Source organism: Lonchura striata, chromosome 1 (assembly GCF_046129695.1).
Source record: "Lonchura striata isolate bLonStr1 chromosome 1, bLonStr1.mat, whole genome shotgun sequence".
Lineage (NCBI taxonomy): Eukaryota > Metazoa > Chordata > Aves > Passeriformes > Estrildidae > Lonchura > Lonchura striata.
Window position 1 is genome coordinate 4839742 of NC_134603.1, and position 12510 is coordinate 4852251.

The window sequence follows — 12510 nt, forward strand, 5'->3', positions numbered from 1 at the left end:
CCCCGTGATAACCTTGGCGTTATGAGCCAAGGCTCTGCCCGAGCCATCTGGTCCGAACCCAAGCACGTTCATCCGAAGCACAGGCACAGGGACACCTGCAGGGAGGGAGGCTCCGCAGCTGGAATATCCGTGTTGGAACAAGGGAACAACTGTGCCAGCCGGTGCCACTGAGCCAGCACAAGGGGTTAAACTTCACCTCTTCCCCAGCAAATTCGCCAGATCCCGCCAGGACCTGCGCTGCCTCGGGGAAGGCGAGAAGCAAGGAGGAAGGGAGGGAAGGAGGGAGGGGAGAGCCTTGAGGCGGGCGGGGGCCGGGACGCGCCTTCCCCGCCGCCCTCGCCTCGCTCCCTGAGGGGCGGCACCGTCACCCCCCAGCCATGTTGGGGGGGGCAGCGCCGCATCCCATGGTGCAGCGCGCCGGGGGGCGGGGAGACGGGGACGGAGGGAGGGGAGGGGAGGAGGAGGGAGGCGGCACTGCCCGCGCAGACCCTCCGGAGCTTTCTCCTCCTCTTCGTCCTCCTCCTCCACCGCGGCTTCTCTTCGCCGCGGCGCCGGAGGCGGCCGTGCCCGCAGCGCGGTGAGTGCCGGTGGCGAGCGCTGCCCGGGGAGGGGGCGGGCGAAGCGGCCCCGATTTGCATCGCGGGGAGCGGGTGCAGGGGGGCAGCGGCGTCTCCTTCCGTGTCCCCCGGCTCGGGGAGCGGCGGCGGTGGCTCCGCAGGGAAGGGAAGATTGTCCCCGGTGCCGCCCGTTCCTGTGTCCCCGGGGAGGGGCTGCCGCGGACACCGGGGCGCAGGAGGCACCGCGCGGTGGGCTGGAGGTGTCCGGGCAGAGCCGCTTCCCTCCGCGGGAAGGCAGGATGGGAAGGGGATGGCAGAGGAGGAGGCTGCGGGGAGAGGTCATCGGGTGCCCCGCCTGCCCCGTCCTCCACCCCGGGGGATCCGGCCGCCCCCTGCGCCCTGCCCGCCCCGCAGCCCCGGCCGGTCCCACCGGATGTGTCGGGAGGCGGCGAGGTGGAGCGGGACGGTCCGTAAAGTAAACAAAGGGAAAGGGAAGGGAGGAGGAGGAGGTGTCCCCTCGCTGCCGGAGCCGGGCCCCCTGGCTTTGCCCCTTCCCCTCCTCAGGCGAGCGCGTCAATCCGTGGCTGCCTCTTGGAGCCGGAGCGGTAGCGCAGGGGAAGTGGTTGAGGTTTCTTCTCTTTAGGGTTTAGGGTTTTTTTTTTAGGTGTGTGGGCTTTGGGGGTTTATTTTTGGTTTGTTCTGGTACTGCGCTCGCTGGGACCGTGTGATCCAAAGAGAATCGGGGCAGCGCTGTGGTCCCTTGACCCGGGGACAGCCCCCGGCGTCCCCTCGGCTCGGCCCGGCGGTGCCGCAGAAGTTGGGTCGCACAGAGGAGCCTTTGCACTTCTTGGAGAAATGTGATATTTTTTCTTTTTCCGGTTGTAAACCTGATTTTGGAGTACAGTGAGAATTGCAGCTGTAACAGAGAATCGTTCTCCTCAAATCCCCGCAACGAATTGTGGAGCATATGCTGTACGAGTCCAGTTCTCACATCTATTCTCTTCCCAGACCTCCTGTGCTCTGATGATGCATTTTTGGGACAATGGCTTGACTTTACTCTTTGCTTTCCTGTTCTTTTTTTTTTTGTTGTTGTTGTTTTCTGGCTGAAACAGTGTTGTTTCTGTGTTAGCTGCCTCGCAGTCAGTCCCTATTCCAGTGCAATGGGAGCAGCGTATCCTGCAGGCCCTGGCATTGGAGCAGTTTTTGTCACTTACACTGGGATAAGAGCAGTGCTATAGTAAAGACAATAAATAAAAAGTTCACTTGTAAAGAGAAGCACTTGGGAATTCATATTGAAATATTTAATGTAAATGTTAGTGTAAGGGAGAAGTGGTATTGCAGTGTCCCTTTAAAATTCACACTCCTTTGGCATTAGGTTGTTTGATATATTTTTCCCCCTCCTGGATTAATTGGAAAAGTCTCACATTCCTTTAAGCTAATCTGCCTTTATCATCTCTCGTTCTGTTAAACCTGAGTAAGGTCAGGAGTGCAACTGGATTGGGGCCAGAAAATATTGAATTTTACACAGTTATTTGGAACAGTTTGTTGTCTCACTGCTGTCCGAACTTCCACCACTTCCTTTCTCCACCTGTCCCTTTTTGTTACCCCTGAAATCAGGCTGTTACCCTGCCCCCTTTGTAGGAACACCTTTTTGTGTGTGGTGTGATCTGTCGAAGGGGAGCACAGCCCTTGGATTTCTTAAAGCAGGGTTTGTGGCTGAGATTCTGTACAGAATGTATGTGTCTATCTTTGAGATCAATCCATGCAGGAAATTTAATGGACCTAAAATCTGGGATCCTGTTAACAGAACAAAAAGGAAAGGGACACTGGTTGCTGGACAAATTGTCTCTCACAGATGCTGTAAAACTACAGGCATCTCAACAAGAGAAAACAGTTCTGAAATAAATTTGTCTTTTGTGCTGTTATGTCTTAAATGCAGTTTTCGTGGAACATGGCTGGGATTGATGTTTGTGTTGGTTAACCTTTTGTTTTGCAGGTCGGTGAAAATGTATACATAAAAGGAAAATGACATAGTGCTTATTTGTCAAAAGCTCTATGCTGATTTTGGCCTCAGCCTTGGGTTTTAAAGGTACTAAGCATGTGTAGGGACACATCAATCAACTAGTAGCCTATTGCAGTACTTCATCTAGAAAGGAATATTCTTAGTATAACACTCATGTCTTGAATTTGTAATTTGCTGGAATAGCTTTAAAAATTCTTTCAAGATATCTAGTGATGTGACGTTGCTTCAGAGTGTGTTACCTGTTGTGGAAAGGGCTTTTTATTTCTCTTTTTTTGTTTTTTTTTAAATATAATGGTGTGCCATAGGAGTAATAATTGAATGGGGGCTGTCGGTATTATGAACTCCACCAAGCTAATAGATATTTTGGGGGGATAATAGAAGGAGAGAAAGGCAGGAGTGTTTTCTAGAGATTAAGTAGTACCAAGATGGTTTGATGGTTTAGGAGATTGTATTCTGGTTTTTTAACACATCTGTGAATGTGGTGGGTTGGTTTTTCCTCCACTAGGAGGGTATCTAAAGAATTAATAATTTATTTCTTGCCATTTGTATAACAAAATGATTTTTTCCCCAGGTAGGCACTACTGTGTGTAGACTGCCAATGGTCTTTATTTTGATACAATATTAATAAGAACAATACAGGCTTTTCCCATTCATTTTACATCTTTTAGTATTTATGTAAAAGTGCTTTTCCCTATGAAAAAGAACTTTCTGTCGTCTCAAAGTGTAGTTTTGAAGAATATTGGTAACTATAAATAGGTTGTAATTTTGCTGTTAAATCTCTATAAAAACACACAAGATTTGAATAATCTCATGTGGTTTTATTTGTCTTAAATTGGACCTTTGTACCTTTACATTTTATGTAGATTACCACCTAAAGTGTATTTTCACATTCTGGATAAATGTCAGTAACTGGGCCGAAGGTGCTTAAAAAGCAATTTGTACTGGAATTCATATTCCAGATTTATTTTCTGGAGTGACTGATATTATTTTCCGGAGTGACTGATATTTAGCTACATGAGATGTGGTTTCCAGACTAAATGTGTGTTTCCTCTCGTGGTAGTGTAATTCTGAAGTTTCAAGTGCCGCAGACACCGTGGACACGGCTGGCGAGTGCCGCGGGCGGCGGTGATCACTGCGGCGTGGGCAGCGCAGCAGAGGCACAGGGCACGGGGAAACTGAGGCACAGCAATACGGGAGGGACACTTGTCTGGGTCTCCAAGTATTTAATGTCTAAGTCGGGGCACGGCAAGTGACAAATCTGAACCTGGACAAACTACAGGGAACACAGGGAGGACACAACCTTTGACCGACAGGAGGGCATTAGGGGAGGGGTGCAGGGTAGGGGCTCCCCAGTAGAAGTCAACATGGGGAGGGAGCAAACCCCACAACCCAATTGCTTTGAGGAAGGGATGAAAGACAGGGAACACTCCAGAACCAGAGGAGTGTGCAATCTTTGACAGATGGGTAAGACAAGGGAACGAGGGAGGTGTACAGGTGGATTGACATGTGGATTGACATGCATTTTGGTGGGGAAAACTGTGGTAAACAACTCAGGGCTGAAGCATTAGGGAAGCCAAATGGGACAGAGACTGAACCATTGCAAACTTTTAACAAGGAATAGTAAAACCTACTACAGAAGACCTACTGTAGAATAACAGACTACCACACATACTGACTTAATTTCTTGAAAAGGTTTTAATTACAGGTCAGAATTCTAAAAACTGCAACAAAGAAATCCTTACTGCATCACTTTGAGTTCCTGTATGGAATAAGAGCAGAAATGATGGAAAAACACTCTCAAAGTCAATGTAGAACGCAATTATTTAGCACCTGAACTACAATGGTCCTTGTGTTCCTGAACTTTTGCAGGATACATATGTGCTAAAAGCTGTCTTTTTTATTCTAAGTGTTTGGGGGGAAAAAACAAACAAACCTAGAACCTTGATGCAGATTAATGCAAGAGCAGAGTTTATAAATTGTTAGTAATTTCAAGTGAGTCTCTTGGTTTGTATATAATGCCACTTAAAAGCCTTGAAAGTTGTATGTTCTACCAGTGTTCAATGAATGTGGTTTATTGTGTCTGTCACAAAGACAGGAAGCTGAAAGAATGGGAAATTAAGTGGAAAACGTGGTATCCAGATAATTACCTGGGTTTAAATAGGGGATTTTTGGGTGTAGGGGAGGAAGACTTGTATGGAGATGATTGAGTAGATCTTTGTGAAAGCTTTCATTCCTCATGTCCTGCTCTCCATATTCAGGCAGAGGCTGATGGTTAATAAGAAAAACTGTTGAAAAAATGGTTAAATGGTTATTTAGGGGCTGAACAGTTTAAAAATATGCACGTTTGGGGTTGTAGCCTTAAATTTTATGTTCCCTATCCCATTCCTGTATAACTTCTGTGTTTTTTTCACTGTGTAAGTGAAAACTCCTAATACAGGAGTTTATTGCTTGTCCAGCATTGTGTTCCTGATGCTGGGATAAAAATCTAGTATTTGGGCAGACTTCTGAGTGTTAGGGCTTTTATTAAAAAAAAAAATAAATAAAAACAACACAAAAGTATAATCAAACAATGAAAAGTGCAAAAATTTTTTGTGGCTTGATCTGGTTTTCTGGATTTGTATTAAAGCACACACAAGAGAGACAGCTGTGATTATCCAGGTGTGTGGTAGCCTTCCAAGCATCTCCATGCAAATTTCAGCAGTTCTAAACACCTTTCAGCACATCAGAAGGATGTGTGCTTGGAGGGAGTTGACTCGGGGAATCATGTGGGGAAGAAAATGTTTCTGAGGTGGCAGGAGAACCACAGAAACTGAATTTTCTCTGGCTCTGACAGTGCGTGAAACATGGAGATGCAGCTCAGTGGTTCATGGATTAGGAAGAAAATGGAAGATAGGTTCTGAAATCTGGTGTACAGGGTTTGAATGCAACTTCTGTCAAGTAAAAATCCGAATGGAAGAGGTAATAAGTGCTGAAGGCAGCAGACTTTGTTAGGGAATGTCTCATTCACTTGCATTAGTCCGAATTCTGGGTGAATTTAAATGTTCTACAGCTCTGCAGCAGTCCATGGCTGAACTGGTAGAAGTCTCCTGAACTGGATTTCCTTTTTTGCCTATAACTTCAAGACTTGTTTCCTCCCCTCTGATTTTCAGCATTACTCCTCTGCCCCTTTTTGTCTTGTTCAGTGCAGAATGAGCATATGAAAGAAGTTGTAAGTAGTTTTTGTTAGCTTCCTCTTGCATGGAAGCTTTTTGTTTTTCTTCTGGGAAGGCAACCTGACAAGCACTCAACTCTTTCATTTTCCTGCAGAGTTCCAACTTGGTAACAGGGCAGTATAGGTCAGTTTAGAATTAATCCCTCTAATATTGGCTCTTTCCCTGCTCATGGAACTGCAATTTAACTGATTTCAAGACCCTAGAATAATTTCCTTCCTTTTTCCCAGAAGTGTACAAGCAAACCTTCTTCATCAGTGTCCTGCAGCCACTGCTGTCAATGCAGCTATGCTGAACAATAAATTTGGAAGATTTAGCCTGTGTATGTGTCAAGGGTCCTTAAATGAGGCACTTGTTGCCTTTGCAGAGATAGAAGTGACTGAGCTGAAGCTGTTGCAGTGCTTGGGACAGTGAGAAAGGGGTCAGAGGGCTCTGCTGACTCTGAACTGCTCCTGCTTCCTGCTGCCATGCTTGGGCCTTGCACTGTTTACCCACACACAGAAATTCACAATTCCTGCTTTTATTTTGGTTTGGAGGAGGAGAGAGGGAGCAGACTATCTGAATCTCTAAAGTGTCTTTGGAAGGCAGAGATAATTTTTTCCTGTAGTCCCACTGAAGTTTGTAGGAAGGATTTGAAACAGCAGATTGTTTCTTTTTTTTTTTCTTTTGCCTTTAATTTTTTTTTTCATCTAATTTCCTGTTTTCTTGCTGCAAATAATTAGGTTTCAGGGCAATACTAGAAGTTTAGTTTAGCAGAGTCTGGGAATGAGTTAAATGATGTGTTTTCCACCTGTGAATGCACCTTTTTAACCACGTATGCAGTTCTTTTCCCAGGCCTGTAGCACTACCTGGACTCTTCAGGGATACAATCCATGAGATATATAGTAGCCAGTAAGGTCTCTGCTCCATCCAGCATTTACTAAGTAATTTGCTAGCAGTGCATCCAAGATTACTCTATTGAAGGAGAGTAGAGACTAGTGAGAGACTTGGAAATCCCAATGTCTGAGTTACAGTCAGTGGTGGAGATTTACATCAGTCAATACCTGTTTCATCCTGTCTGTTGTAGGTTTTATGTTCAGCACAAATGCTGAGGCAAGTTTGTTCTCAGTAATACTCTGTAGCCTTGAGATTCAGAAATTCTGTGATTGTCAAAAGAGAATTTCCTCTTACTGATTTCAGGCAATCTTTTAAATTCTTTTTCTATGAAAGATAGTATGAAAACAAAATCTGCCACCATTTTCTTATTTGCACATAGGTATCTGCTCTTTATTTCTTTTATTTTTTTTTAACTGGGCATTTCCAGTCTTTCTGTCTTCACAGGGGCAAATAGTCTGTATTCTGGGTTAGTATACTGGTATTTTTAGTGCTTACTTTTTTCAAGAAGGTTAATACAAAAAAAGAAAAATAAAGTTACTGTTTAAAAGAGTACAGTTCCTTTTTAGTTTTGGTTAACCAACCAAATTGTTTACCAGTTTTTCCCCCTGCTGTTTTTAATACACTTTTCAAGCAGGAATTCCTTTTCCTGCTGGATGAATTCTCTTGTGGTTCTTTTATGCCTGGGTGTGCTTCAGGTTTTAGCAGTCTCCTCCTGCATCCCATTTGCTGCTTTACTGATGCTCTTGTATTGGAAGCTCTTTATAGGAAGAGTTAATTCATATCAGATTTCCCAGTGTAGGCACAAAAGGGATGTATAACAGGTGCCTTTGTCATTCAGTTGTTGGAACTAACTTTACTTTGTAAAGAGGTGAACTTCATACTTTAGTTTGGTATAAGTCCTTACCCCTCTTTCTTCACCCTTTTCCGTACCAACTTCCAGAATTGATGGAGGTGGTGGTGTATTTTTGCCACTGTCTAGGACTCTTCATGCCTGATAATATTGGTTTTGTCATCCAGTGGTGCAGGCAGCTGGGAACCACTAACACAGCCACAGTGATAGAAGTTGGGACTAATTTAATTTCTCCTCTTGTGGCTTCTTCTTTTCCTTTCAATGGCAGATTAATTCAGCTGCTGTGTTGTTGTTTATTTCCCTTTAATATAGGGACAGTGAGCCCTGGCACAAAACCACCTCAGTTCTGAGGTGCTTCCTGTGGAGGGTTTGAAGTGGTTGTCACCAGGAGAACACAAACCGTGATGCTGGATCCCAGCTGTTAATTTAAGGTGCCATCTTACAGCTTGGAATGAACCTTGGCATGGCCATAGCAGTTAATTCATGTTTGTCAGTGTGCTCCTTACCCCTCATCATGCCTGATTCAGAACTGTATTTGCTAAATAAAATACATTTCATTTTACAAGTATGGCAGAAGAAGGGCTGATAGATAATATATATATATAGAATTGTACCTCCCAGTTAATGAGCCACAAGTTGGAAAGTTTTAAAATCACCCAAGTTCCATTTTTAATTTATCAAAAACTATTTAATATTACATTTTTAACTTGTTTTCCATTCCCAGCTTTCACCCAGGAAACCTTCACAGACTGCTGACATGTGTTGGTCTCTTGCTCTCAGTGAAGCTCTTTGCAAATGTTACAAATTACAGTTTCAGTTCTTACTCTGGTGTTAACAGCTCCATTATGGGAACACTGTTAATTAATGGCTAAAGAACTAATTCTGAATTTTTATCAGCTCTCATTTTCTATTTCAGGCTTAAGCACTATATCCTAGAGGCTTCTAGATTTCAGTTAGTTTATTAATTATCTTGTCATTTCCACTTCAGTTTGTATAAATCACAAAGCTGGCTGTTTTCTGCACTTGTTCAGCTCTACAGCCTCTGTTACTACTCTGTGTTTAGTGCATTTTGAATTTTGTTGTTCAAATGTTCTGCTCAAAATATGCTTTTAAAATCCTGCAAGAGCTGAGTGAACTGGGGTGTGCAGGTTATTGATTGATGTGTGCTCAGTTTGCGATTAACCTCTGCTGATGCGGGTAAAGAAATGTTCTGCTGAGGTGTAGCAGGGGGTTAAATAATAATTTTTCTGATGGATTCGGCACTGGTAGGATTAAATTAGAATTCTGTTCAGTTTTGGGCACTGGACATCAAGAAGGGGTTTTCTTTTTGTGGATGCTTTTATTAGCAGGTGCCTGAGAATATGATATCCAAGAACTGAACAAATTAAGATGCTAAGACTTAACAAGAGATAAGTTACTCCCGTGCATTAGGCTACTATGAGGATAAAGATGATAAAGGATTACAGGGACTCAAATGAGCATTAGTTGACTTAAATAATGGGACCAGAGACTTGGGTTGCTACTTGGGGAGGAAGACTTCTAATTCCAAGAATAACAAACCAATGGAATAAATTAGGGAAGGGACTCACCCCTGACAATCTTCAAGAACAAATTAGGCATCTGTCAAAAGGAGATGCTGTTCATTCCTACCTGAGGAGTGGCAGCCTGACAAGGTGACCTCTTGAATCCCATCCAGCACTGATTTTAGTGATGAGAGCAGGTAAAGAATGTGGGGTTGTTATTTGCAGAATTATGGTGGTAAACAGAAGTTATCTGACAGTAACCCCAGCAGCTGAGAATCCTCTCTGAGCTCCTGTGCTCTCTGTTATCTCTGCAGTTGCCCCAGACTGTGCAGCTTTGATGTGAATCCGTCCCAGGCAAAGCAGGTTGTGTTTCCTTTGTGGAAGGCTGGAAAGGTCATGGGGAGATGAACTTTTCTGCAAATGAAACTGTCATGTTCTTCTGCAGATGTTGCCTACCCAGGGCTTGGAAAACAGCATTATAAAACTGGTTACTGATTTACAACAATTAGTTTAGCTGCTGTTTTATCCAATTTCAAGGAGAAAAACATGCAAGACTTTTAAGCTGTACAAACAAGTCGATAAAGTGGCCTTAGGATACTGTTCTTTTTTCTTTTAGTGTTGCCCTTTAATTAGTTATAATAGATTATTATATATTAATAAGATTAGCTTTGTTTTAGTAGCTTTGTTTTCAGAATAATAGGAACTTCTGTTGGCTCTTTTCTTTGTTTTTCTGTCAGTCTTTCACTCTTCACTATGATAATTTGTATTTCATGTTTTACCCCTAGTCTTTGTCTTAATCATAACTCACATGAATCTGTTTTAAGGAGAGTCAGAATGTTTCTCTGCATTTTGGCACGAAAGGAACAAGTTGCTACTGAGATCGAGAAGCAAAATTAAGTTATCTTTAGAGGAAATGTGTGTGAAGACAAAATGTAATCCTGGCTGGCTGTACCTGGTACAGCTGCTGCTGAAAGCTGGAATTCATGGAGCAGACTGTATTTGACATGATCCTTAGGATAGAGTAAATTAAAAATTAGAGGCAGAAGCTGTTGAAATTAACACTTCTGTGCTGCATCCGAGTTTTCGTGGTGCCTTTGGGCTAAAAGGTGAAGCTAAGAGTGTGGATCTGTGCAATGTGTGGGAATTTGTGTAAACTGCTGTGGTCTTGAGAAATAAACGTCATTTAAGAACCACTCAATTGGTGTGGAAGTAAAAGGAAGCCTTTTTCTTGTCATCTGCATTAAAACCTGTTTAATATGTTCTAAAAATTGGTTTTCTTGTTTAGGAATGTCTTGTGGGATTTTGACTGGTGACTGAGGGGAATATCCACCAAGGAGGAGGATTGCAGTTACTATATTCCCTAGTGAATATGTACAGACATTGTTTTATACATATTAATCAATGGTTATCAGGAAAAATCAATCCATTTCCATAGGGGAAAAATACTGTTTTTATTTTGCCCATTTATTTTGATGATACAAAACGAGGATTGAAATTTATAAGAGAAATAGTGGAAAAAAGTATATGTGATGTGCTTTTTGAGGGGAATATTCTGTCTTGGTTGCTTCTTAAATGCTTTGTAAATATTAGGTTGAGTTTAGTCCCTCTCATTTTTGGGTTGTGGATAGAAAAAAAGTATCAGTCAGAGTCTCTGTAAAACTTAGTCAAAGAGTGGAGTCTAAAGGAGGAGTGGGATGTAACACTAAATTAACTTCTGTTCCATTTCCTGCCTGGAGTTCCTGACAGTATTTAATTTGTATAAGAAATTGGGCTTTGGTACTCTGGGAATTTGCTACCTCCATGAATTTATTAAATAACCAAGTGAATTTTTTGGAAGATTAGGCCCCTTTAGAGGAAGCTGGTGTGCAGCACACGATTAATCCTCAGATGGGGATTTGAATGGAGCCAAAGTTGAGTTGTCACAGGCTCCCAGCCCCTGCTGATTCAGCTCAGTGAAGGGAGGGTTTCTTTGTGCTCCTCTCACGCTCTTCCAGGCCTTCCAGCAGCCGTCTTGGGCCTTGCTCTCCTTTCATCAGAAGAGGAGAGGGAATTCTTCGAGACAGGAGTGTCTAACATTGGCTTCATTTTACAACTGAATCAGCTTTTTCTTCTCTTAAAGGCAAACAAAACCTTTAAACTGTTTTCACAATCTGAAGAGAGTATTGAACAGAGCTTCCCTTCCTAGGAAACAGATTTTGGAGTTCTATAATGTATTAATCTGTGTGGCTTTTTGGTGTTAAATGGGGATTGCATTGAAGTTGTCACTTTGAAAAGCCTTTGGTACCTCTGTGGAAACAGATCCTGAGCACCACTATTCTCAAGTGGGAGTAGGAGCATTGGTCATATTATGCCGAGGAGGAGATAATAGAGTGAAAGTACAAAAAGGGTGAGGACTGCACAAGTTGTGAAAATAAATCTACATAAAACATATTTCTGTGAATACGTTACTCTTGAAGTTGATAGAAGCTAAAAAACAAGGCAAGACCTTATGGGTAGCTGGGTTGAGATTAGTTTTGGAAAGGCAAGATGAAAGTGGTGAGTTTGAGAAAGGATTTGGAGCACAGTCAAAATGAAGTGGGGAGGGGGAGAGTGGTGCCCATGTGCATATAATGTGAGTACTTAAATGCACAGCTGTCGCTTGAAATATGATCTTTTTTGGACTGAGTCTGTGTTACAGCAGTTTGAAGTGTTATGTTGAACTTGTGTTCTACGTTGTTAAAGCTCTGTCTTTTTAGCTGATTTTATCTGATGGCTCATGTGAATAGGAGATTATATTAAGTATGGACTCTTTTTTTTTTTTTTTTTTTGTGTGTTTTTAGCATGACATGGAATTGAGCTCTTATTGAAGTCTGTACTTCTTTCCCCAGTTAGGTTACAGCAACCTGGTTAAAAATTTCTGGAGAAGTACTAGTGGTGCAGCTGACAGTGTCGTAGTGGGGATGTGTTTTGGGGTGATGTGCTTGGTCTCTATGTTTGGGTCCACTGAGGTGTCCAGGTTCTGCTTAATGGACTATATTCTTATGGTGACCAAGCCACTATGCAATAGTGAGAATAAATAAGTGCTTGTATGCTAATTATTCTGAAACAAGACTGTTTAATTCTCACAGCATTGTCTGTGCAAACAATGCTTTTGAGTCAGTTTAGAATTCAGTAATTGCCCTGACTGTTCTGGGGTTTCTCCTGAGGTCATTTGTTAATAGGTTATAGTCTGGGCTGTGTTTTTGCTGCATGGGTGTGTTTTTGGTGCTGCTGCTGGAAGTGCTCCAGGCAGCTCTGCTGCCCGGTTCACTGCTGGAGGTGTGGGGCAGTGGTGAGATGATCTAGGATTGCATGGATGTACAAGTTGGAAGGGACCCAAAAGGACCATTGAGTCCAACTAAGGCTTGGTGCCATGACTGCTTCCTTGAGGAGCCTGTTCCAGTGACTGACACCCTTTCCTGTAAAGAACCTTTCCTCATGTCCAATCTGAATT

The 12510-nt window shown here is 43.0% G+C and overlaps 1 protein-coding gene across 2 annotated transcripts in view; it reads left to right on the forward strand.

The window, feature by feature from the left end:
* The first annotated feature begins 430 nt into the window (after positions 1–430).
* Positions 431–12510, forward strand: part of PTK2 (protein tyrosine kinase 2) — a 187770-nt gene continuing 175690 nt past the window's right edge. For both annotated transcript variants that reach the window (XM_077781884.1, XM_077781887.1), the window contains exon 1: positions 431–577. The gene's annotated coding sequence lies outside the window, so the exon portion shown is untranslated. The remainder of the gene's footprint in view (positions 578–12510) is intronic.